This window comes from Gouania willdenowi, chromosome 15 (genome assembly GCF_900634775.1).
Source record: "Gouania willdenowi chromosome 15, fGouWil2.1, whole genome shotgun sequence".
Lineage (NCBI taxonomy): Eukaryota > Metazoa > Chordata > Actinopteri > Blenniiformes > Gobiesocidae > Gouania > Gouania willdenowi.
The window spans coordinates 23,947,646-23,963,932 of record NC_041058.1 but is presented as its reverse complement, the minus strand read 5'-3'; positions in this window follow the sequence as shown (position 1 = coordinate 23,963,932).

Here is a 16,287-nt window from a genome sequence, read left to right as displayed (position 1 = left end):
GCACTTTATGATGTTTAAAGCACAGAAAAGTTGATTTTGCGTAACATGGGCCCTTAAAAATAAAAATATAAGGGCTGTAAAAGTATCCTAAGTAAAGTTAAACTTAAAATGTATACATGTACTATAGCAGCAGCAATGTGCGTTACATTGTTATTAATAGATGTGGTAAACTTCTTAGAGATTGAAGAGAATCTGCCAAAAATTGTAGCGTTAGGTAAAATGTTCACCCAGTAATGAATAGCCCTGAGAAAAAAACAAATTACACTTAGCATCACATAAGGTCATGTTACACCGCTTTGCACCCGTTACACGAGACATTGGTTACTGGGCCCAGCGGACGAGGAGGAGCGGGGAACACAAAAGCAGGGAGAAGTCAGGATTCTTCCTCTTTTCCTTCTCGAACACATGTGTGAAGGAACCAATGGGCCAGGGCTGAATAGTCTCTTACTTACGAGTAAAACGTATCTGTAATAAATAGTGTCAAACTCTATCCTTTCACTTCAGTTTTTTTATCATAAGTGTAAGATTATAAGTGTAAGTCGTCCTCATGCATTAAAGAACTGGGCAAGTTTTCAGCAGCAGTGTAGACCCCTCGGGGCCGGACCGGAGCAATGTGTAAGACAAAATTCAACAAATAGTTTGACATGTGCAAGCATTAGTCATAAAAGTCAGTAAATTATTAAATAGCTGAGTTTATATAGATGCACCTGTGTTTAATAAGCTTTAACTTGATTTACATACAATCATTTATATGTAGAAGTCATGAATCCAATGCACAAAATGATAAAATGTAATTTTTTGCTAAAACAAAATGCCAGGATTTTTCCAGTTCAGCTCACATGAGATAAAAATGGGACATTTGTGGCCCGTAAAATTGAATGAGTTTGACACTACAAGTCTATATGCTGTTATATTGTATCAGGAGATCACTGACTTAATTGAGCCTGTAGGAACTCTACTAGATATGCCAGGCGGTAAAAGAAACACTCTTTGCACAATTGTATTTAATTACATTTTTATGAATAAAACAGACACCAGAGGAATAGAGAACAATGCACTTCTTCAACCCAGCCATCATCCTACAGCCTTTTGCAGCGGACTCACAAACATGCACATTCCAACAGAGTCAAAGGTAATTTGAGACATTCCACACCTAAGACCACAATATCCAACATGAACAGAGAAATCCAGAAGAAAATAAACCAAACACCATCTGATGCTCTACAAAAACCATGCCTATGACAACACAGATACCACAACACACCTTTTAACTAAGGGATCAGTTAATTTAATCATCTGTTTTTTCCATGATCCAGGACTGAGACAGACACTCTGTTATGCTCCAGAATTAACAATGAACATGGACACAGTTTAATACAATTTTGAAAAGTACTTTTTCCTACATAGTCATGAACTCTTTTGGTGTATTCTATTAATTCAAAGACATGCGGTTTCAACAGTGATTTTATTTCCCGGAAAAGTGTTCCTTTTGTGTGTCTTTTACCTGACAAATGCTTTAATCACTAATTCAAAACCTTCTAGGTGTTTAGAACAATTCATTTTCCCTTGTGATTGATAAAGTGTGTACTGTCTTTTCAAAATGTTTACAGAAGTTTTATTTAAAGCTGATATCTGGAGTTTCTGAGAAATGACTCAATGTAAACGGACTAAATGGACTTGATTTTATATAGCGCTTTATCCCCACACTGAAGCAGTCTCAAAGCGCTTTAAATAACAGCTCATTCACCCAATCACTCTCACATTCACACACCAGCGGGACAGGACTGCCATGGAAGGCGCTAGTCAACCACTGGGAGCAACTTAGGGTTCAGTGTCTTGCCCAAGGACACTTCGACACATAGTCAGATACTGGGATCGAACCCCCAACCTCTCGATCAGAAGACGACCCACTACCACCTGACCAACGGTCCCGCCCTAAACAGCCTCACTTCCTCCCACTGCCTCTGCCAATCTACCAAAAGCCACGCCTCTACTTTTCTGCACGCGCATAACAGCATATAAAGAGGTCGCACTGGGTCACATTGATATAGGTCTATGGGTCAGGTAAGAGCCCAAATCATATTTACCTGTTTGCTGTTGTGACGCGTGGCCTTGTTTCCGTGCACAGTTCTGCATTCACTTTGATTGACAGTCTCAAAAACAGGAAGTTGAAGCCTATTGGCTGGGCAATCATGGCGCCCATTTCCATTTCTATAGGGGTCTATAGGACAAAGGAGGGACTATACATTGACGTACAGTATATGAATGACCACCGGCAGTAGACCATAGTAAAAGATTAGAAGGTATTTTTCTGAATTCCAAAAAAAATCATACATAAACTCTTTCAGAAACTCTGGATATCAGCTTTAAGAGTCAAAGAAACCATTTTGTCTGAAACCACATGGACAACTTGTTTTTATAGCTCTTTGTTTGAAAGCACATGGTATATAGCCACACCCATCCGCCATTTTGTCTGTCTTCACAGTAGAGTTAAAACTCCCACCTCCAGCGTTTAAGCCAATCAGGTCTCACACCACCTCGAATTCAAACAGTACTTTTAGCCAATCAGATCACATTTCGGCCTGCCTACAGAATGCCTTGTACCCTCCTCTTCTCTCTCTTGCCTCTTGCTTCCAGTTCACTCTTGTCTTCAGTTTCAGAGCAGTCAGAAGTTTTTTCAGATTACAGATATTTGAGAAATTATATAATCTACTCCCTTCGTCGTGAAGTGGCCTTGAGCCATTTCAGGCCAAGAGTAGCTATTTTTTATTTTAATTCTATGTTTGAAATAGCCAAGCAGCTTTTCCTTAACTTTTTAGAGCCATTTTTATAGCTACAATAAGTAACTTTGAGCCAAAATCTAGTGCTTTGATTGTAAAGCCTCCTCTCAGATATTGCAGCCGGTGAAAAGACCTGAACCTGCGAACAAGCCCCAGACGGTATCTTCTACGGGTCGTGCCAACTTGGACGGAAAGAACTGCTCCACCTGGTGAAGCCGGATCTGCTTCCCCCTTCTCACCAACCACGTGACATAGAACCGTTGTAGTGCGAGGCTGGCATACAGGATGGTAAAACATACACAGAACACTGGCGACCGGTGGCTTAAAACCGAACAAAACCTCTAGATCAAAACTCTTGATCAATAGCCAACATAATTACATTTGTGTTAAAAGGGGGAGTATCATGTTTTCTTCAGGCACATAGTACCATTCTATAGCATACTCAAATAACTATGCTTCTCAATATTTTGAGGAAAATGCAGCAAATATTAAAAAAAAACTTCCCTCTGTAGCATCACTGTTCATGACGCTTCAATTTCACCTCTGTCTCTTTAAGAAACTACGATGAGCGGAGTAGACCGATCGTCACGAGCGAGGGAGAGTTTTATTTATTTATTTTGTTATTTTTATTTGAATGCGTACATTAATGAGTACAGACAACACAAGCCATGGGTTTCTTACAAAAGTATTTAAAATAAGTAAATGAAAAGCTAAACCTGTGGAGGCGGGTGCTGTGGGCTGAACTAAGGAAGAGAACATAGGAGTGGGAGGGGCTCTGCTGTGGGGTGGTGGTCGGTCACTCGGCTGGTGACGAAAGGTCCGAGGTGTCTCTGGGAGGTGGGGGCGTTCCTAGGAGTTGAGGGCGTATTTGCACCTAAAATGGATGCCGTCAGAGTTTTTAAGGAAACACTCCAGGCATGTTTGTAATGAGGGAATGACATAGTAACATAATATAAATCTTGAAAAAGTCGATTTTACATAATACCCCCCCCTTAAAGTTTTATAAATTTCATCACTTACTATTTCTTTCTCTCTCTCCTTCTCAGAGTGTTAAAAACCCATATAGAACACCTACACAAACCACATAAACACTCTGAATGTATACATACAACACATCAGTGTATAAATGTACATATTGTGTGATACGGGTGGATCAAAATAACCTGTGAATAATTGTGAATTTGCTACTATTTATCATCATGCTTGTAATGCTTGTTAATAGTCTTCTCTTTGTAAAATAAAATGTACATACTGTAAACGCTGTGTTCTTATTGACATTAAAACTTTTATTAAACTGCTATTCTGATGCCAAGAACCTGCCAAACAGGGAACTGTAACAATTAATGAAATATAAGTGATATGGCACACTTCAACTCAATTCCAGATGGCACTCCTGGCATAATAAACATTCATATTAATAATTCATATTTTTAAATATGAATTACCCTCTGTTCCCTCTACACGCCAAATTCATACATTGTGTAAAGAGAAGGGCATTAACTTAAAGCTATGGGGAAAGTTAACTTGAAACAACATTAAAAATAATGGTTTAAAAAGAAGAACAGATTCCCTTTGGTTTTTATTACATTGAAATAATTACAATATCTTTAATTTGCCATTTCAAAAGTCCTTGAAATAGTTTGCTTTAGATTGAAATTAAAGATAAAGCGAGGCATTCATTATTCAGGGAGAACATTTGTGTAACTTTGTGTAAATACACATAATGTTACTTGAAGATGAGGAGGGTGTGATGAGGTGCATCTGAAAGGAAAATATATTGTTGTTATTGTGTGAAAAGTGGACTTTGTTCTAGGAGGTGTTGGCGAAACCTCACTGCTGTGTTGTTGGTAGAAGTGGAAATGGTTGATGTTCTAAGTCTATCAGAAAACTCAAACCCCACTTTTGCCCTATTATTCACAATATAAAACCATTTTTTTTTAACTTGCAGGAGGATTATAGGATCAGATTCCCACTAATGGATTTTATTTTACACTGCTTGCTTTGTGCATTTTGTGCTTGTGGCAAATCCCTGCCTTTATGTGATATACTGTAAATGGGTAAATTCTCAGCTATCTGGGGGAAAAGGTAAGAATCACCTAAAGCGACTCTTAATCAGACTTTGCTTTGACCTCCTTCTTCTAAAATTAGGCTATCAATGAAAATGTATTGGTTTTAAAGAGTGTAAATAACGAAGGAATTCTTTGTTTTGAGTGTAATGAGATATTTTCTTTGTTAAAAAATAAGATTGACTATTGTTAATTTATGTCAATCATACTTTTTATATTGACTTCTTTTTCCGAAACTTTAACTTTGGTTCCAAACTCATTTGAAGACGTTATAAAGAATGTGAAGGACGAAAATATGACCTGATGAATTGTTAAATACAAATAATGACTGTATGCTTCACTTACTCTGACCTAGAACCAATATTTGTCCGCCTGATTGTCTGGGGATCCTTAAAGCTGTATCACCACAGTGTAATATTAACCTGCGACCTTGAGAGCGACATTCAAGTGATACATTTACTCTACGTGATCACACTCGATGCATCATCACAATACACAGTGATGTTGCTATTGCTATTCCCACCACCGCCTTCCTCTTGATGTTCCATTAGCATCCAATAAATGACAAGGTGATGGTCGGTCGGACATTTAATGCTCTTAAAATAAATGACATTCTTACACTGAGACAGAGGAGCTGTCTCAGTGTAAGAATTAGACATACGGGACAGATAAAACCTCAGAGTTTTTCACACTGAACAGTATGATGGGGGTTTTGAATGAAGACTTTTTTCTCTGAAATGAAACCGAGCCTTAGTTATATGAGCAAAATGATATGTGGTTGTGAAATTAATAATAAATCCAGAACCTCTCTTTCCATGTTTTCACCTGTGAACTGTGATCCGTGTGGTCGTTAGTCAGAGAAACCATAAAGCCTGACCAGAGGACGGCTCCAGTAGCTCCAGTGCACTTCTGAATATTGACTGAAGTTATTTGCTCGTAGAAACTACAGAGCCCCAGGCCTGTTTGTCTCTTTCTACCTCTGCCACTTTTACAACAAAGCCCATGAGCATCTGACCAGCTACTCTAAAAACTGTATTTCAGCAGTAGTTGAAGTAACACAAAGTTCTGAGTGAGTTGCATTCAGATTTCTGCTTTAGCGAAAGCAGTCGACAACCTGTGATTCTCATTTGACTGAACCCGCAGGTTTCTCGTGATGCTGTGCATCTGACGTCATGATGTCTCCGCCTTCTCTAGAAGTTCTCTTTAAAAATCTTGAAAAAAAAAAAAAATCAGATTCATGTTTAGTTTTGTATTTTCTGCCAACTTGAATTGGTAATTTTAGTTATTAGGCAAACTAAAATGTAATTTCAAAGGTCATACAAAAAGTAATTTTATTTATATAATAGCATCAGAAGCAGATTGGTGGCCTCAATGGTAAATGGTATAGATTTATATAGCGCTTCAATATCACAAAAGTAGTCACAAAACATACCTTTGGAAGCAACTTAGGGTTCAGTGTCTTGCCCAAGGGCACTTCGACACATCAACAGGTATAACACTGGGATTAAAGCCCCAACCTCTCGATCAGAAAACAAGCCCCTCTACCACCTGAGCCACAGATGCTTGGTTACCAGCTGCTCTTTGATTCGAATGCCATTGTGGGTCTTTGCAAGGGGTCCTTGAGCAAGGTCCTGTACTCTAACTGCTCCTTGGAGCTGAAGCCTTTATGGGCCAAAAGTGAAGATGAAGATGGTTTTAGGTTAGAAATGAGCAGTGTTGTGTTTTTGGTTCATAAAAATTATTAAATTGCAAAAACTAAAACAAAGTTTTCTTGCCTTTATTTTAAGTCGGACAAAGTCTGGAGGCAGGGCAAGAGAACAGCGGGGTGGGAGGGGGAGAGAGGGATCTGAGAGTTGCGGACTGCACCTTTAACTCAAGTAGGTGTTACCAATGGAAACAATAGAATCATGTTGCTCCACCTTATTTTTATTTTATTTAGTGTGCACGCCTCATTTTTGGCTCTGAGTTTGTCTCTACAAAATCCCACAACAGGCAACATTGACAACCTTGCACACACATAATGTTAATGACCGTCTCTAATACGAGTTCTTCTGATGTTCCAAACTCATGATCATGTGCATTATGTTACAAACATTTGTATTGAGACATTTTCTGAGATTAGATTGATTAGATTGATTGATGCACCTGTAAGAAAACACAACCATAGTAACCAGTTTCTGGTTACTGGTTATAATGATGATTTACTAAAGAAAAAACTACACTTGCTGCTAAAGTCTGGCAAGATGTGTGACATAGGTGTATGAAGGATATTTTGCCGGGACTAAAAATTCAAAATGTGAAGACAGACGTTAATATATCAGCAGAAATATTCATTACAAAGTTGTATTTATCAAAAAAAAAAAAAAAAAAAGTTTAGGTGTGTGAGTTTAAAAGAAGAAATAAATCTAAACAAAAAGTTTACACTGAATTTGGTACAGCAAGTCTGTTTACCTCAGGCTGCTTATGTAACTTTTGTGCTCTGCACTCTCTCTCTCTCTCTCTCTCTGAAATCAAAATCTGGTCAGGTCAAATTGAGTCAAGGAAGAACCTGCAGAGAATGAACACAGCTAGATGGTTAAGGGTTATTGAACTTGGCATCTTTGGCCCTGTGTGATCTTTACTTTCTAACCATCGCTGTTTTTGCTGATGACCTTCTTTTTTCAGAAAAGCTGTATTTTTGGAGGCAATGAGCTTTACAGTGCACAAAGCCAACACCTGATCTCTCTCTGTGTTTTAATATTCTACTGGACTGTGTGTGGGTTTCTTCCAATTGCCTAATCCAAAAAACGTGCTCTCAATGATCAGGTTTGCTGTGGCTGTTATACTGTTTTCCTATCCAACCATTATGACGATATACATTTATAGGATGTTCACACATAGTTTTAACTGGTAGTTAAACTTTCTAAATCTATTTTCCTGAGACATGTCTTTTGCACTTATATAAAATTAAATTAGAAACAAATGCTGCACGTGTAGTACTCACTAATTTCTAATTTCTATTTACCCCTGAATACTTAAAGCTGTGTTTTTCACTGATACAATCTTACGATTTACTTTGGATTCAGATATGTTCACTACCCCATTTATTGATAAGTTTTTGCTGGAATATTGGAGCGTGGTGAAAATATTAAATTTAGCATTATAAAGTTCATGATCATCATTTCTCAAAGATTCAGTGCTTTTATTTTTATCTTTCTGACAGCATAGAGAATTGGTTTTATTTAAAGGAGACATATCATGGTTTTAAATCCTTCCTTTTTACATATAAATCATACAGTTGTGGTCTATATAAAGCGGGACTGCAATGCTTGGTTCTGAATTCCTCATTATTATAGCTCCACAGGCCCCTTTTCTACCCCTTTTCTGATGTGCTTCTGAGAGCAACTCGTTTTGGTGCGGTCTCTTTAAATGCAAATGAGACACTCCATACCCCGCCCCCTCTACAGGTGACACTCGGTTCAACTCCACCCTGCTCGGCCATTTTTGTAGTTTGATAGAAGAGATACGGTTATGTAGCGGCGCATAAACTTTTCATTCACACGTTATTTACAAAATGTCAACAATGGAAGACTTGTCCATCCAGCTTTACATGTTCCAGCCAGAGTCTGACCCGGCGGAGCGAGATGAAAATGAAGATGATGAACCTGCAGAACCCTAACAAGTGAGCAAACACAAGCACCAAGCTAACGCTAGCGCCAACCTAACTTCACGAAATGCATTTTAATACAGTCTTTTCGGAGATGAAAACGGCAAAATGAAATGACTAATGAAAACTTTAGACTTAAATTAAACCACGTAAGCCATATCATCAAGGATCTAAAACGAGCACACAGCGCTAACATATGAAGACGGTGCAACTGCTAATGCTAACAAAACAATGACAGGGACGTCTTATCATCGCACTTTTTAGCGTTATTTACAGCTTACCGAAGTGCTCTGTTCGTCGTCTCCAAAGATAGAAGGAATTGAACCCTCAATCAGACAAAGTCTTTCGGCAAATCCTTCTTTATACTGGCGGAGGTTGCAGAAGCAGTCATCATTGAAGTGCTTCGCACACAAAAATGACCTTACCCACATGGTACATTTCCATGAAAAATAAAACTCAACCAGGCACTTTGAAAAGGTTCTGATGCTGGGAGATGGTGTAATGAAGCGTGTGGGTTACTACATCCAACAACCGAACATTTTGATTTTTCCTCTCGTAACTTCGGCATCCTTGAGCTTGGACTGCAAAATAAAAGTGAGAAATAAAAATGGCGGATTGCTCGAAGTGTTGGGCCTGGAGTGGATGTACTAATTTGGCAGTTCCGCTGCAAATACTGTGATAAATAGTTCAAAAAACGTAATAGAGAATAGAAAAATCAAAACAGATTGAAAAATATGAACAAAACAGAATATAAAGAAATCTACGGAGCACCTGAAGATAGATAGATAGATAGATAGATAGATAGATAGATAGATAGATAGATACTTTATTCATCTCCAAGAGAAATTCACAGTTCCAGCAACTTACAGGTATGGGAACACAGGGGCATGCAGGGAAATGAAGAGACTAATTTGATTTTTTCTGTACTTCTAAGCACTCTAAATATACAACAAAATGCATTTAAGGGCTAAAAAAGTGGATTTAGCATGATATGTCTCCTTTAAAGCTCAATTTTTATTTTTATTTTTTTAAACAACTGATTAAATAATAATAAGAAAAGTTAATAATTTATACTTCCTCTGGACCTTTTATTTAAGTCCTTATTTAAATTTTATAAATAAGATTTTTGTCACGCAATGTTGCTTGCCATTAATCAAATGAATGCATTTATAATGTTAAAAAAATAGCTATAATCAGACTAGGTTTAGCTTCAGCTCTTCTTTTTTGTTTATCAATTGCATTAAATATTTTAGATCATCTTGTGTTCTTAAGATGCTCTTTACAGTTTGTATATTTACAGATTGTTTGTTAAGTTCAAAGAAACAATATTCCTGATTACCATCACCACTTGCCTGATATTATGGTTTAATTAAAAGAAAGTTGAAAAAAAAAACAAAACCCATACTATTATTTTAGGTTAAAATAGCACCATCTAGTTATTTTATACATTTTAAATTTATATATTTTAGGAATTAACATTTTTGATTGTGGTAAATTTTTGCTTTTTGTCTCTAAAACAACAGAGAAAATAGTTTTTTGGTGGAGAGTAGAGCTAGAGGAAACACTTATTTTGTGATCTCGCTCTACATGTTGGCACTTGTTTTAGTTATAAATGGGTTTTGCTTTGGTTTATAAATACATTCATGATAAGTATACTCCAAGTGACTTTCCCATTCCCTCCTTGTCACACTCTCTCTACCCCTCACTGACATCCTCCCCGCTTTAGTTGCTCAAACATGAAAAATATGCAACTTTCTATTACATTTTATTTGGGCTAAAGTTATTTGCATCTTAAAGAGCCCATGTTGAGCTAAATCAACTTTTCTGTGCTTTAAACATGATAAAGTGCTATATGGGCTTCATACACATGCCCAAAGTGTTTTTTTTCATTGATTCCCTCAATCATTAGTTAGAGGCTGATTTGCTCCTTTCTTACTGCAGGGTGAGCCCAAACACCTCGCTCCAATTTGATGACGCGTTCCCACTTTGATGACGAATTTGACGCGGCACTGAGTTGGAGAAGCCACGCCTCCAGGAAGCTCTCTGCCGTGATTGACAGTAAACAGACACGCCCACGAAGGTGAGCATGTCAGCGTCCTTTGCGCAGTGTTATGTATGTATTTTCTACAGTCTATGTATGTACCGGCGAATGCCCCGCCCCCACGCTCTGTCTCGTGTTTATAAAGCAGCATGAGCTCGGCTACGGAGTGGGTGGGAGGAGGGCGGGTCGTCCTCTGGCCCAACGTCACTGTGCGGGGAGGAGGAAGTCAGTGTCCCGTCTATAGACACACCCACTCATGAATATGCATAATTAGGCCACAAATCAGCCTGTTTGTGTAGAGTTGGTCAGAAAGTGACTTTTCAGAGGCTAAAACTTTGGAAAACAGGCGAGTTTGGGTAAATAAACCTCAAATACTATGTTTTTGGGGTTCTTAGAACAAATGATCAAGGATCTATGTCATCGTGCGGGGAGGAGGAAGTCAGTGTCCTGTCTATAGACACGCCCACTCATGAATATGTATAAATAGGCCGCAAATCAGCCTGTTTGTGTAGGCGAGTTTGGGAAAATAACCCTCAAATACTATGTTTTTGGGGTTATTAGAACAAATGTAGATGGGTGACAAATAGTATGACATGGGACCTTTAATGTGTTCTTGTACGATCCTCATTTGAGTTAGTTCTGTTTAATACCTTGGGCTATTTAAAAGGACGTGACAGCAATCTATTTTGGCCCCGTGTTGTGTTTTTAATCAACATTAATCTGCCATGCGCTGATGAAAAGGAACGTACTGCTTGGCAATGCCACACTATCCAAACACCCTTAGCTGTTTATAGTTGAGGTAATATGTTTGAGTATTTAGTGTTTGCTCTTAAATGACCATCTGTTGAATCTAATATGGCTGCTGTACTGTATGTTCCACAGATCAGTGGAAGCCATATTACGTTGGTTGGTTATGAAAATGTCACACATCTAAATGCAAACAATAATCATGCTTCATTTAACACCCGCCTCTCCAACCTGCAAAAAGCCCCACTTTCATGATTAACTCTGAGACAGGCATCATCCCACTCCTTCAACTGCTTTTAATTAAGTCTGTCTAAACATAGCTAAATGTCCTTTTATGTCACTCCGGAACATAATCAAATTCACCTTCAAGGAGGACGAATTAGTGCCCCTCAATGAAGTCATTCATGTTCTTGCACCAAAACATCCATCTTTATCTGCAGTTTTAATGCTGGTGGTCAGCATACAGCAGACATAGGCAATTGGTGGCCGGGAGGCCACATGTGGCCCTTGGTCTAATTTTGTGTGGCCCCCAAAACAAATACCCAAAATTTGCATTTCAAGAAGTTGGAAGGAGTATAAAGCCCAACAGAACACACAAAATAACTGCCAAAACACACAAATGTGTACAAAGCATACAAAAAACACACACACACACACACACATAAATACAGAAACAACAACCACTTAAACAAACAAAATGACTACAAAAACACAAAAAACCAGACATCACAGAATAGCTTCAAAGACACACAAACTCAACAAAATTACACAAAATGACAGGAAAATACAGAAAACAACAATTAAAATACAGGAAGTGACCCCAAAAACACACAAATCGACAACATAAATGCAGAAAATGACAGAAAAATAAGCAAAATTACAACAAGAACACAATAAATAACAAAAACACACATAATGACTCCAAAAACATATATGCACAAATATACAAATCAAAAGCAAAATGCGCAAAGTACATAAAAACACACACAAAAAAAATCCAAAAATACACAAAATGACTCATGAAACACAAAATGACAACAAAGACAGACGCAACAACTACTTAAATAAATTGACTATGAAAACACAAAAAACAACAACACATTACAGAATAGCATCAAAGACACACAAACTGTCAACAAAATGACAGGAAAAAACAGAAAACAAAAACCAAAATACAGGAATTGACCCCAAAAATGCGCAAATTGACAACATGAATGCAGAAAATGACAGAATATTACACACAATTACAACAAGAACACACAAAACCACAGACAATATTAATGCTCAGATCAATCATTATTCTAAATGCTGACTTAAATATTGATAATGTGGCCCTCGGATCAGATACAATCACATTTTTGTGGCCCTCGCTGTGATAAAGTTGCCCATCCCTGGTATACAGTATTTGTATGGTTCTTAGGTATTGTACCGAACCATCAAAGCTTGGTAAGCTGTTAGTTTAAGAATGTGAATAAGGTAAAATACCTGCTTCGCTTATCTTAAAGCTGCTGGGGACGATATTACTAACATAGATAAATACATTATTGAGGTCTAATAGTTATTTGTTCCACAAAGCGGAAGATTTTACTCACATACAGATGTTGAAGGTTGAAATTGGCGTAATTGTTCGTGAATCTATAAAAAACATTGAGTTTGTTGACAAATGGCCACGTGACTTCCACTTTGTAAAAGTTTCTCATATTGCATTGTTGGAATAGGAATACCGTAGATTAGTGCAAAAACAGCATGGAAGCAGAAAAGTTCCTTTAAAAAGTATTTTTTAATTCATTCTTACAATGATTTCTTGAGTTTTTTTACCAGACAAGAAAGACAGTGATTCCCTTCACTTGTTCTGGTTTGTTTATGGGTGTTAATACCGACCCTGTGATATGACGTCAACTACCACCATGTTTTTGGCACCACTTTCAACCTAGGAAAAGACTAAAAATGTTTTTGGGGATCACACTGCCATCAGTAGTGGATCAGAAGACTTTTTGAATGAAAATACAACTACAGTCTGAAAATGTTACTTATCGCTCTACTCTATAATGAAAGTAACTCATTAGCAAGGAAAGTAACTGTTAAAAAAAAAAAAGTTGCTATATGTCAAAGAATTCAAATTTTTAGAAGTAGTGTTTGTATCAAATCTGTAGTGGTTGTGTGTGTGGCATGTGTGCTGTGTAAAATCACTGGTTCTGATTGGCTACCATGAAACATGACACCGCCTTAGCCAATCATAATTGCTCACCTTGTTTTTAACCCACCTCCTCACTACAGCTGCGTATGAAGCCAGGGGTCCTTTCGGATCACAGTTTATTCAATCAAGGCATGTAACGCACCGCATTTAACATTCAGTAACGTTAACGGCGTTGTAACGGCGTAAAAAGTAATTAGTTAGATTATCCCGTTACTGAAAAAAAAACGCGATAACCTGATGCAGTTATTTTAAACGTTGTTATTCCAAACACTGCCTATCGTCCCCAGCAGCTTTTATGGAACAGGGATAGCCAACCCTTTGACAGTAGCTGCTTTTCCATTACCTTGAAAAATGGAAATGTGCAAAATCTAAAGAACGTAATAAAAATTGGTAATGGAAACACCTGAATTTCAGAAAAAAACACTCAACTATTGCAAAAAACTTTTTATGCTTTCACGAGGAGGAATTTCAGATGTTTCAATATTGAAATGTGTCGCAAAAGTGCAATGGAAACACTTTTACCGCAAGTACATGCCACAGAATGTAATGTACCTGGTCACATGATCACTTCCCCCTCGAGAAAACATGGCGCCTGAACATAGAGAGAAGAGGAGATAGAGACATTTTCCTATAGCATTATACCTAAAAATTACTACTGCCACATCAGACGTGAAACAACAAAGGAATAGTTTTATATGAGGAGGTTTGGAGTGTCCATCTTCCTGCAGCGATGTGATTTCACAGGAGTTATGAGGTTCCTGCCCAAAACAACCTTCAGTGAAAACACGCTCAAAGCGCAATTATACTTAGTTGACATTGAGAAATATCGCTTTTATTTTGTGAAAATCTGTAATGGAATCCCAGCTAATGACATGACTAGATTCAGCACATACGGTGACTTTTCAAAGGAGCACTCTTCCTTATTATGGATCGAACTGGGATAGGAATGTGCATTCTGTGACCATAATGAGCAATATTGACATCATTATTTTTTAGATTTTTTTTAGAGTATCGTCCAACAAAACCAATCCACTAATTGCACTATGGAGCAACAAGATCTCTACAATAATCAGTCACACATTCCAACACTTGATATTTTGCTCTAACTCTGCCCATAAATCCTGTTCTCACAGTGCTGGGACAATCCACCCCTCTGGAAGCAAAATGTCGTTCTTCCAACTTTAATAAGAGATTTTAATCTTCAAGGCTTTGAACTAAAACCAGTCTCTCCACCTTGGTTTTAACTCTTGTGCCCCAACGGTGTGGTTGCTGAGCGGTAATCACTCTCTGACAGTGCAGCAGAGCAGGTTCCACAGCAGTAATCCTTAGACAGTGAAGGGCTTGGAGAAAAGAGGACAAGACATCAAAGTGACAGGATGGAGAAGGTTATTGAGATAAAGTGTAACAGGCTGGAAAAAAAGATGAAGGCCATGTTTGAACACATCTGCTCCAACACAAGTCAAAGACCTGAGTCTTGAGGAAAAATGATTTAGTTACTTCCGAAGGCTGTAACACATGAAACAAAACCAAAGCTTTAAAAGGTAGGCTGTTAAATGCTCTGCTGCTAACTGGAACGCGCCAGTCCTTTGATTCTGTTGCAAAAGGAGGACATGCAGATCACTGTTCTGAGTTCCAGATAAAGGAGTTCTCAATTTGAAACCTGTCACTTACTTTATTTCTTTTTTTTCCTTTCTTTTTGTACTATTCAGAATGTGCATTGTTTTAAAAAATAAAATAAAAAAATTAAACATCCTGTTTCCCACACACAGTTGACGAACAGTCTGGAACGTGTCCATTGTGTTTGTGACTTTGTGGTGTGGGAGCTCCTGCCTTGGGCTCAACATATATGAAGGATTCAAGGCCTTTGTCAGTTCAGCCACATGTGCCTGACATACGGATACATCGAGAGTACTTTTCTCTCTCTTCCCCAGTGACGGCAATATATATATATATATATATATATATATATATATATATATATATATATATAATACAATAAAGTGGCCAATAAACAGATAAATCATTAACTAAGGAGATGATCGTGACCTTAATTTTCACCTAAACAGAGACATTTGGCTAAGGCCATCACCATCATCATTCACTGAAAGCCAGATGAGATTGTGCAGAGTGCAGAGATACTTGGAAATGATCTTTGACAATGTGCTTAGGTTTTCCTCCAACACAGAAGAGATACCAAAGAAATGCAATCAGAGGTAGTATTTACTCAGGAAGTTAAAACCCTTTGGAGTCAGCAAGAACATTTCCACAACAGTCTATTATGCTTTTATGAAAATGTTTTTACTTCCTCCTTTACATGTTTGTTTATTTATTCACACAGCAGCACAGAAATGTCACAGTCGTTACATCTTTCTTTTTTTTTTAGAGACGGACAATATTATTGGCACACTGATAGAACCAGATATTATTGTTTTTCATTTGCTGTTCTAGCTGTGTCTACCACCAGCCCTCCCTAAGGAATGGTACGAGAAACTTTATTAGGGGAAAATACTTTAAAAGAGAGGGCAGTTTATTTTCCTCCGATATTGAAACACTGATACGAGCTGTGGTTTGAGACATGTAAAATATAAACATGGCACTTTTTCCATCAAATTAGTTTGCACTGATGATTTTTTGTGTGTGAAATACACCAAAGCGGAGTTTCTGAGAAATGTCACAATGTCCCGCCCTAAAATGCTCCACTTCCTCCCACTGCCTCTGCACTCTACCAGAAGCCACGCCTCTACTTTTCTGCAGGTGCATAACGGTTGCATTGATATAGGTCTATGGGTCAGGTAAGAGTCAAAATCATA